Genomic DNA, 10,910 nt, shown 5'->3' on the forward strand with positions numbered 1-10,910 from the left:
GCTGTCTGTGGCAGGCTTCTGTCCTGTTCCTTGTCTTCTCCTGCTTCCAGTGTCTAGCGTGTTTATCCTTCTGAATGAGGATTGAGCAGCTTCCCTAGGGTCTTCCTTGTTGTTTAGCTTCTTTTGGAGTACACACACTTCCGAGTGAGTGTGGGCAGGCACTCTGTGATTGCTCTTAAGAGAGTTTAAACATGTGGTGTTCACGTCCTACAAAAATTGATTTATCAGATTCAAAGTTGCAAAACTTTAAAGCATGTCTTTATAACACTGTTATGCTTTAAGGCAGTGTTTTCCCAACCTACAGATTGTGGCCATTTTGTGGGTCAAAGGACTCTTTCATAGAGGTCACCTAAGACCATCTACATATAAGATATTTATATTATGATTCATAAAAAGAAAAATTTTACTTATGAAGTAGCAAGTGAAAAAAATTTTATGGTTGGGGGTCAATACAACATGAAGAAATCTATTAAAGGCTTGCAGCATTAGGAAATTTAAGAGCCACTGCTTTAAGCAAATATGGAATTCAAAGTTTAGGTGGGTGTTACCAATAAACTGTATACACCACAATACCATTTTGGTTCAGAATTTGTTTTTAAAGTATATTTCAAAGATTGCTATAAATTCTATTTGTAAGATGGAATTTCAGAGTCCTTTTGATTTGCATTTTCCTGAAGACTAAGGACATTGATCCTTTCTTTGTTTCTTCACCATCCATTATTCCTCTGTTGAGAATTCCCATGTACCTCATTATTTAATTGGATGATTTGGTTTGCTAGTTTTTAATTTTTTGAGTTCTTTCTATATTCTGGATATTAACCTTCTGTCAGATGTAGGGTTGGTAAAGATCTTTTCCCAATCTCTTGGCTGTCTTTTTTTTTTTTTTTTTTTTTTTTTTTGTTTCTCTTGACTGTGTCCTTTGCTTTGCAGAAGCTCTTCATCTCAGGAGGTCCCATTTATTGATTATTGATCTTAGAGCCTGGGATTAGAAGTTAGATGTTGTCGTGTAATTTTTTTCTTTATTGTAAATGGATTTTTTTTTTCTCACATGATATATCTTGATTACTCTTTCCCCTCTCTGTCTTTCTCCCAGTTCTTCCGCACCTTCCTTCCCATCTGGATCCACCCCTTTCTGTCTTTCATTCAACAACAAACAGGCTTCTAAGGTATAATAATATAATGACTATTCCATACTATAATAAAATAATAAATTAAAAATTAACACAATAGTATAGGACAAAACAAACAAAAGGAAAAGAGCCCAAGAAAAGTTATAAGAAACATATAAATGTAGACACTCACTGATTCACTCATTCTAGAATCCTGTTAAAAATCTGAACTTGAAGTCACAGTATATATACAAAGGACCTGTAGGATAAAATTAGAGAAGAAACACATATCAATAATAAAAATTTAAAATCAATAGTAACAGATGTCTTAGAATTTGTTTTCTTTTGGCATCTTCTGCTATGCATGTATACTACCATTAAGGGTAATTTGATTTCCCTGTGAGAATCCATTGGAGAAAATTATTTTCAACTGAAAAAAAAAAAGTGGTTATCAATTGGAGATTGCTTCTGGTTAGGGAAAGGGAGCATCTGTGTACCACTCCCTTCACTTCTAGGATTCCATCTGCTGAAGACCTGTGCAGATACTGTGCACGCTGCTTAAGTCTCGGTGAGTTTATATGTATGGAATTCTAATGATTTAGAGGGCCTCACTTTTTGGTATCCTCTATCCACTTTGTTGCTTATATTCTTCCCACCTCCTCGTCTGCCAGGTTCCTTGAGTTCTAAGGGAAGAAGTTTGATGGGGACATCCCATTAAGGATTGAGTGTTTCAAGGTCTCTCACTCTCTGCATAATGCCTGACTGTTGGTTTCTGTATTTGTTCCCATCATCTACAGGAGGAAGCTTCTCTGAGGATGACTGAGCAAGGTGCTGATCTAAGAGTATAGCAGAATGTCATTAAAAGTGATTTTAAGATATGGAGCAACAGTATTTGCTTTTTTGTTCACTCAAGCAGTGTTATATTGGATGTGGATTTCATCCCATGCAGTCAGCCTTAAGTCAAATCAGATATTGGTTGGTTGTGCCCATAACCTTTATGCTACCATTAGACTAGCACAACTTGCAGCAGAGTGCCATTGTATATCAAAGGTTATGAGGCTGTGTTACTGTTTATGTTCCTCCATTGGTATCATGAAGAGTACCTTCCTCACCCAAAGCTGCTGTATGAGTGAAGGCTTAAAGTAGACACCAACTACACTTCTCCATGCTCAGTGAGTGGTGTAGATTTGTTTTTTACTTTTTATTATTAATTACACTTTAATTGGATATACTTTGTATCCCCCCATAGGTTCCTCCATCCTCCAATCCCGATCCCACCCTCCCAACCCCTTCTTTATGCATGCCTCTCCCCAAGTCCAGTGATAGGGGAGGTCCTCCTCTCCTTCCTTCTGATCTTAGTCTATCAGATCTCATAAGGAGTGGTTGCATTGTCATCTTCTGTGGCCTGGTAAGGCTGCTCCCTCCTCGGGGAAGTGATCTGGTGGGAATGTAAACTTGTACAACCACTCTGGAAATCAATCTGGCGCTTTCTCAGACAACTAGGAATAGCGCTTCTTCAAGATCCAGCCATACCACTCCTAGGCATATACCCAAAAGAGGCTCAAGTACACAAAAAGGACATTTGCTCAACCATGTTTATAGCAGCTTTATTTGTAATAGCCAGAAGCTGGAAACAGCCCAGATGTCCCTCAACTGAAGAATGGATGCAGAAATTGTGGTACATCTACACAATGGAATATTACTCAGCAATGAAAAAATAAGGAAATCATGAAATTTGCAGGTAAATGGAAAGGATCATCCTGAGTGAGCTGTCCCAGAAGCAGAAAGACACACACGGTATATACTCACTCATATAGACATGTAAATAGGATAAACCTACTAAAATCTGTACATCTAAAGAAACTAATCAAGAGAGAGGACCCTGACTAAAATACTCAATTCCCACTCCGAAAGGCAAAGAGGAAGGACATCAGAAGAATAAGAAAACAGGAAACAAGCTAGAAACCCACCACGGAAGACCTCTGAAAGGCTCTGCCCTACAGACTATCAAAGTAGATGCTGAGACTTATGACCAACTGTCAGGCAATCTGCATGGAATCTTATGTAAGAAGTGGGAAATAGTAAGAGCTGGAGAGGACAGGAACTCCACAAGGAGAGCAACGGAACCAGAAATTTGAACACAGGAGTCTTCCCAGAGACTCATACTCCAACCAAGTACCATGCGTGGAGATAACCTGGAACCCCTGCACAGATGTAGCCCATGGCAGATTAGTGTCCAAGTGGGTTACATAGTAATGGGAAGAGGGACTGCCTCTGACATAGATGTTGTTTTTGACAATGGGCCCTTACTCTCAGTATTTGTAAAGCAGCCTGTAGTCTTGGCAACACCTGAATTGTTTGAGCTTTTCCATGGGACCTCTGCAGCAAACAACTCAATTAGATGTGACACCAAACTGCTACTGGAAGCTTCATTTAGTAAAAAGAGATGATCAGGGAGGACTTGCATTATTTGACCTTTTCTTGTAGATCACCTTCATACATTTTAGAAAGGGTCTACTGTTTTATCAGGTATCTTCAGGACTGGCTGCAAAGCCCTCCTCTGTGGCCTAACAGAACTGTTCCTCCCTTGGGGAGTGGGGAGGTCAAAGAGCCAGTCATTGAGTTCCTGTTAGAAATAGTCCTTGTTCCCCTCATTATGGGAAACCAATTGGTTACTGAGCTACCACAGGCTACATCTGAGCAGAGGTTCTAGGTTATATCCATACATGGTCCTTGGTTGAATGACAGTCTTGGGGAGGAGGTCTCCCCTATCAGTGGACTTGGAAAGGGGCACGGTGGAGATGAGGGAGGGAGGGTGGGATTGGGAGGGAATGAGGGAGCGGGACACGGCTGGGATACAGAGTTAATACAATGTAACTGATAAGAAAAAATAAAATTAAAAAAAAGAAAGGGTCTACTGTATTAGGTTTCCATACTTACCCTCAAATAAGCCTTAATTTTAACTGTCAGTCTTCTTGTTCTCTCTTCCCTGTCCTCCCCACTTGATTCTCCTGTTACAGCCACCTCATCCAATAATAACTATCTAATCTATTTATCTTTCCTATAGAGATATATCTATTCCCCCCACCCAGTACCTAGCTATATACCTAGCCTCTGATGTTCTATGGATTTTATCCTGGTTATCATTGACTTAAGAGCTAATATCCACAAAAATCAAATCCATATAATATTTGTCTCTTTGTGTCTGGATTACCTGACTCAGGATAATATTTTTTGAGTTCCATCAATTTACCTGTGAATTTCATCATTTTAATTTTTTAATAGCTGAGTGATACTCCACTGTGTCAGTGTACAATATTTTCTTTTTTTGAATTAAATTTTTATTATTTTTTGTATTAATTACAGTTTATTTACTTTTTATCCCAGCTGTAGCCGCCTCCCACATTCCCTCCCAATCTCACCCTCCCTTCCTCATCTCCTCCCTGCCTCTCTCTAAGTCTTTTTTATTCATCTGTTGAGGGATATTTAGGTTGTTTCCAGTTTTTGTTTCTTATGAATAGATGAGCAATGAACATGAAAGAACAAAAGTCTCTGCAGTAGAATAAAGTATCCTTTGGGTATATGTCTAAGAGTGGTGTAACTGGATCTTGAGGTGGATCTATTCCCATCTTCCTGAGAAAGTGCTACATGGTTTTCCATGAACTACCACCAACAACGGATGGATGTTCCCAGGTGAGGGTAAAATTATGGAGTGCTTTTTTACTTACCAGGCTAAGTAAAAACTGCTGGAGCTTAAAATTATTGGAATGACTGTGGAGACGGACACATGTTAGCATGTTTGAGGAATATTCAGAAACGGACTTGTAGTGACTTTATGATGTATCAGGTATGGAATAAAGCGAAATATGGAGATCAGAGAAAACAATTGATGTGCAAGTTTGGGGAACAATTTTTCTGGGTGGTGGAGGAAGACATATTCCATCTTTTAGGGCTGAATAGAAATAGGGCAATATTTTATCATTCATTCTTAAATTAACATTTTAAATTTAGTATTTCTATATCTCCATCAGTCAGGAAAGCATAGTTTAAGACAAAAATTGAGAGCTATGAGCATCACAATATCAACCTAAAATAAAAATACAAAAATAAGTAAAATAAAATGAGATTTTTGTGATTGAGCACATTTTACCACCTCCATGGAAGAATTAGAAACATTAATGAATAGGTCCTTATGTATACTTAAAATTCAATGACATAATTACTTTTTTTGTTTCAAAATTTATTTTTTATCTTAAGTATTTCTTTTTTTTTTTTTTGGAAATGAAAATCTTAATGTATCTGAAGATAGAAACCAGAAATGAGTTTCAGCCAAACCTGGCAGCAAGGACTTCAAGTATAATATCAAAAACTCAAAACCAGCCTGGAAAACTTACAGAGAAATTTTTAAGGTAAAGATAATATAATACCATGTGTATTAAGAAAAATCATATCAAACAGAAAACCTTTTTACTGTACAAATGAAAAAAAGAGGTACTTTGTACTCTTCCCTTTCAAAAGCATTATTTCATGGTGCTTTCTCAGACAATTAGAAATAGTGCTTCCTCAAAATCCAGCTATACCACTCCTAGGCATATATCCAAAAGACGCTCAAGTATACAACAAGGACATCTGCTCAACCATGGTTGTAGCAGCTTTATTTAGCCAGAAGCTAGAAACAGCCCAGATGCCCCTCAGTAGAAGAATAGATACAGAAATTGTGGTATATCTACACAATGGAATATTACTCAGCAATAAAAAACAAGGAAATCATGAAATTTGCAGGTTAAAGGATAGGAACTGGAAAAGATCATCCTGAGTGAGGTATCCCAGAAGCAGAAAGACACACAGGGTATATACTTACTCATAAGTGGATATTAGACATATAATATAGGATATACATACTAAAATCTGTATACCTAAGGAAGCTAATCAGGAAGGAGGACTCTGGCTAAGATGCTCAATCCCCATTCAGAAAGGCAAAGAGGATGGACATTGGAGGAGGAGAAAATAGGGAACAGGACAGGAGCCTACCACAGAGGGCCTCTGAAAGGCTCTACCCTGCAGAGTATCGAGGCAGATCCTGAGACTCACAGCCAAAGTTTGGACACAGTGCAGGGAATCTTATGAAAGAAGTGGGAGACAGGAAGACCTGGAGAGGACAGGAGCTCCACAAGGACAGCAACAGATTCAAAAAGTCTGGGCACAGGGGTCTCTCCTGAGACTAATACTCCAGCCAAGGACCACTTATGGAGATGGCCTGAAACCCCTGCACAGAGGTAGCTTATGGCAGTTCAGTATCCAAGTGGGCTCCACAGTATTGGGGACAGGGACTGAACTGATTGGCCTGCTCTTTGATCACCTCCCCCTTGTGAGGGGAGCAGCTTTGTCAGACCACAGAAGAAGACAATGCAGCCACTCCTGATGAGACCTGATAGACTAGGATCAGAGGGAAGGGGAAGAGGACCTCCCTTATCAGTGAACTGGGAGAGGGACACAGGTGGGGAAGAGGGAGGGTGGGATTGTGAGGGGAGGAGGAAGGGAGGTACAGGGGGGATACAAAGTCAATAAACTGTAATTAATAAAAATAAAAGTAAAAAAAATGGAAAAAAGAAAAAAAGATTTTTGTTACTTTAAATAAATTTAATATGTCAAAAAAAACTTTAGCCATTGTTGATGCAGTAGAATTCCATTTTTCTCAACAAAGTTTGACACAATTATCTCTGTAATTGAGATAGTCATATCAATTTGATAAGATTTAGAGCAATCTAGGAGGCAAATGCCATGCCATGTAAAGGTATTTCTACATTTCGCTACAAGGAAAATCCTGACTATGAGCACGATCATTTTATGGGATTTTTTCCTGCATTGAATTAATAGGAGAATGCCATTTTGGCACCAGCCTGCATCTCTGCTTCGCTTCTTCCCAGATGATGCAATGTGACCAGCTGCTTCATTCTTCCCTCAATGTGGCTTCCACTCCATGACCATCTGTACCCTTAACCAATGACACAATGTAAAACATCGCTTCTTTAAGATTTTTCTTTTTCAAGTACTACATCACACATTCAGCCTCTAGTCTTTAAAAGTGTTTCAAATAATCTCTCATTTCCATGAAGACAATGCTAGCCATGCCTGCATATTCTTCACATTTATATTGCTAACAGAAGCACACCTGGCAAGCTTTATTTTATTTACTGTTTTTTAGAGAGAATCAACATGAAGCTGGCTGGGTAGGGAGGTGGGGAGACTTGGCAGAATATATACATATTTTCTTTTTATTATTATCACTTATTACAACTTATTCAATTTGTATCCCGCTGTGGCCCCCTCCCTTATCTTCTCTCAATCCCACCCTCCTTATGTCCACTGATAGGGGAGGTCCTCCTTCCCTTCTATTTGACCCTAGCCTATCAGGTCTCATCTGTACTGGTTGCATTGTCTTCCTCTGTGGCCTGACAAGGCTGCACCCCCCAGGGGGAGGTGGTCAAAGAGCAAGCCACTGAATTCATGCCAGAGAAAGCCTCTGCTCTGCTTACTAGGGATCCCGCTTGGAGACTGAGTCTATGAGCTACATCTCAGTTGGAGTTTTAGGTCCTCTCCATACATTGTCCTTGGTTGGGGTGTCAGCCTTTGCAGGGCTCCCAGGGCTTAGGATTTTTGGCTCATTGTTCTCCTTGTGGAGTTCCTGTCCCCTCCAGGTCTTTCTATCTCCCCCTTCTTTATTAAAATTCCATGCTCTTTGCCCAAAGTTTGGCTATGAGTCTCAGCCTCTACTCATTAGTGGATATTAGCCATATAATATCAGATAAACATACTAAAATCTATACTCCTAAAGAAGCTAAACAACAAGGGAGACCCTAGGAAAGATGCTCAATCTTCATTCAGAAGAACAAATGTGATAGACATTAGAAACAGGAGAAGACATAGAACAGGACAGGAGCGTACCACAGAAGGCCTCTGAAAGACTCTACTGATTGAGGTAGTAAACCCCCATTCTTTCTTAATAAGCCCTGGATGGAGGATATGAATCTATACTAGTCCATACACAGATAATATAATCCATACATACTCCATTCTAAACTGAGTCCTGAAGAGTCACTTATTCCCTGTATATTGACAAATTGTGAATCTCTGCTGTTAACTGCTATCCACTATAAAAAGAGCAGCTTGATGAAACCAAGAGCTGTAATCTATGAATAGAGACATTAAATTCTTTGAAGTCAGCTTGACACCATTGTGTGTGTGTGTGTATGTGTTTGCCTTCCGTGCCTTTTCCCCCTCCATTTATCTATCTATCTATCTATCTATCTATCTATCTATCTATCTATCTATCTATCTATCTATCTAATCACTTTGCATCCCAATCCCAGCCCCTTCACTTATCTCTGCCTAGTCCCATCCTACGCCCCTCCTCCCATTCTTCTCCTTCCTCCCAGAGAAGAGGAAGCCCCCAGCAGGTACCCCTCCATCCTGGCATCTCCAGTCACTGCAGATCTAAAAACATCCTCTCCCACCGAGGAGTAACAAGGCAGTTCAGCTAGAGGAAAGTGATCCAAAGACAGGTACCAAATTCAGAGACAGTCCTTATTCCTATTGTTATGACACCCACATGATGATCAAGCTGCACATTTGCTTCATATGTACAGGGGGGTTAGGTTCTGTACATGCAAGCTTTTTGTTCATAGTTCAGTCTCCGTGAGCCCCTTTGTGCCAGATTCAATTACTCTGTAGTTCTTCTTGCTTTTTTATGGTGTCCTTGATCCCTCTGCCTCCCTCTATCCTTCCTCCAACTCATCCAACTGCACTCCCCAAGCCATTGCTTGGCTTTGGGTATCTGCATTTCTCTCCATTAGCTGCCTGGCAAATCCTCTCAGAATACAGTTATGCTGGATTCCTTTCTGCAAGCATAGCAAAGTATCTTTAAATAGTGACAGTGGCTAGCCCTCTCCCACGGGGTTTTTCTCAAGCGGGGCCAGTCACTAGTTTGCTATTTTCTCAATCTCTGTTCCATCTTTGCCTCTATGCTTCTTATAAACAAGAAACATTTTGGGTCGAAGGTTTCATATGTAGGTTGTTGTCCTCCTCCTTCCCCTGGGATTACCACCTGGCTTCAGGAAACAATCTAGATGCCCCTCAACTGAAGAATCAATAAAGAAAATGTGGTACATTTACCCAGTGGAATACTACTCAACTATTACAGACAAGGAAATCATGTCATTTGCAGGCAAATAGATAGAACTAGAAAAGATTATCCTGAGTGAGGAAAACCAGAAATAGAAAACACACATGGCATATACTCACTTATAAGTAGATATTGGCCATATAGTACAGAATAAACATACTACAATACACAGACACAAAGGAGACAAGGATAGCACAAGGAAAGATGCTTGAATCTCACTCAGAATATGAACTACAATAGACATTCAAAGTAGGATAGAAGGAGGGATCCGCGTGGTAGATGGAGTGGGAAGGATAGTGGAAGAGGCTATCAGGGGAGATTGAGGAGAAGAACCCAGAGACAGAAAAAAAATTCTGGTGGGGGTGCATCTCTGGGACAGGGGAGGCTCCTGGGAGTCCATGGGGGTGACCAAAAGTGAGACTCCAAGCAATGCATGTTAACGATTATAAAGACATCATTTCTTTTTAGCATAGCAACAGTGGTAGATTCTACCCTCAAGTCAAGAACTCAATGCTCACGAATTCCTGATCAGGATTCAAGTGCCATGTATTGATTTCCAATGTGTAGCAAGCTCAAATACAATTGGAAAGCAGTTGATTGCTTCCTTGATTGTCATGTCACTACTGCACGGTGGGCATACCTTGCCAGGCAGGTCTTCACTGCAGCTCGTCCTGTCCATCTGGAAACTCTGTAGTACCTTCTCATCAATGAAAACAAGCAAGAGGAAGCCTTCAGCTCAGACCCAGTTTGATTTTCCAATATCTCATAAGCCAAATAGGCAGTGTCTTCAGCAACAGGCTTCCACTATCAAGCTCTGGTGGGCAATGAAACACGCTAACAATAATCTAAAATATTTTAGGGCCTTCCTCTGGAGTTTTTCCCTGGCTACTGGCTTTTACGAATGTATTCCATACCAGTTACTGGACCTTTTGTCTAACAGCAAACATCTGTTTTTACCAGTTAATGAAAAAATAAGAGCTCTGCATATATGAAGAACTCTATTATGTTTTGTTCCATGTTTATATCGTATGTTATTTAGATCAGGTTAAACGTATTCATCTCTTCAGTCATACTTTAGATCCTGAGAAATTTCACAATCATTTCTTTTAATACTCACAGGTATGACAGTGACACAAAATCTTCCAAGTTTTAAATTTTAAATTCATAATAGGTTATTGAAACCGAGCTACCCTACTCTGAAATAACTCATAACAGCTTCTTGTTCTAACTGTAACTCAGTAGTCATTACTCAACGTTTATCTGTTCTTTCCCTACTCTCACCATGCTCCTAATAACCACCATTCTTAGAAACATTTTTATCCTGGTATCTATTCATTATATAGCTTTAGCAAATGATGTCATTTGAACATTAAACCAGTGTCATTAATCTGTATCCCATTAATGAAATGTCAAGAAACAACAAAGTGTCAAAGGTTACTAACAACTCCAGTGCCACGCATTTCTATGAGAAAAATGATGGATCCATTTATCCAGCTAAATAAGAAGAGCAGGAAATTAACTTGGAAAATGAATATAAAACATGTTTTATTTTGTATATAGTAAGTAAAAAAGAGTGATGTTTTTAATATGCTGCACTTGGTTTGTCAGTATCATTTATC

Source organism: Psammomys obesus, unplaced genomic scaffold (genome assembly GCF_907164565.1).
Source record: "Psammomys obesus unplaced genomic scaffold, mPsaObe1.curated_primary_1811, whole genome shotgun sequence".
In the NCBI taxonomy this organism is placed as follows: Eukaryota; Metazoa; Chordata; class Mammalia; order Rodentia; family Muridae; genus Psammomys; species Psammomys obesus.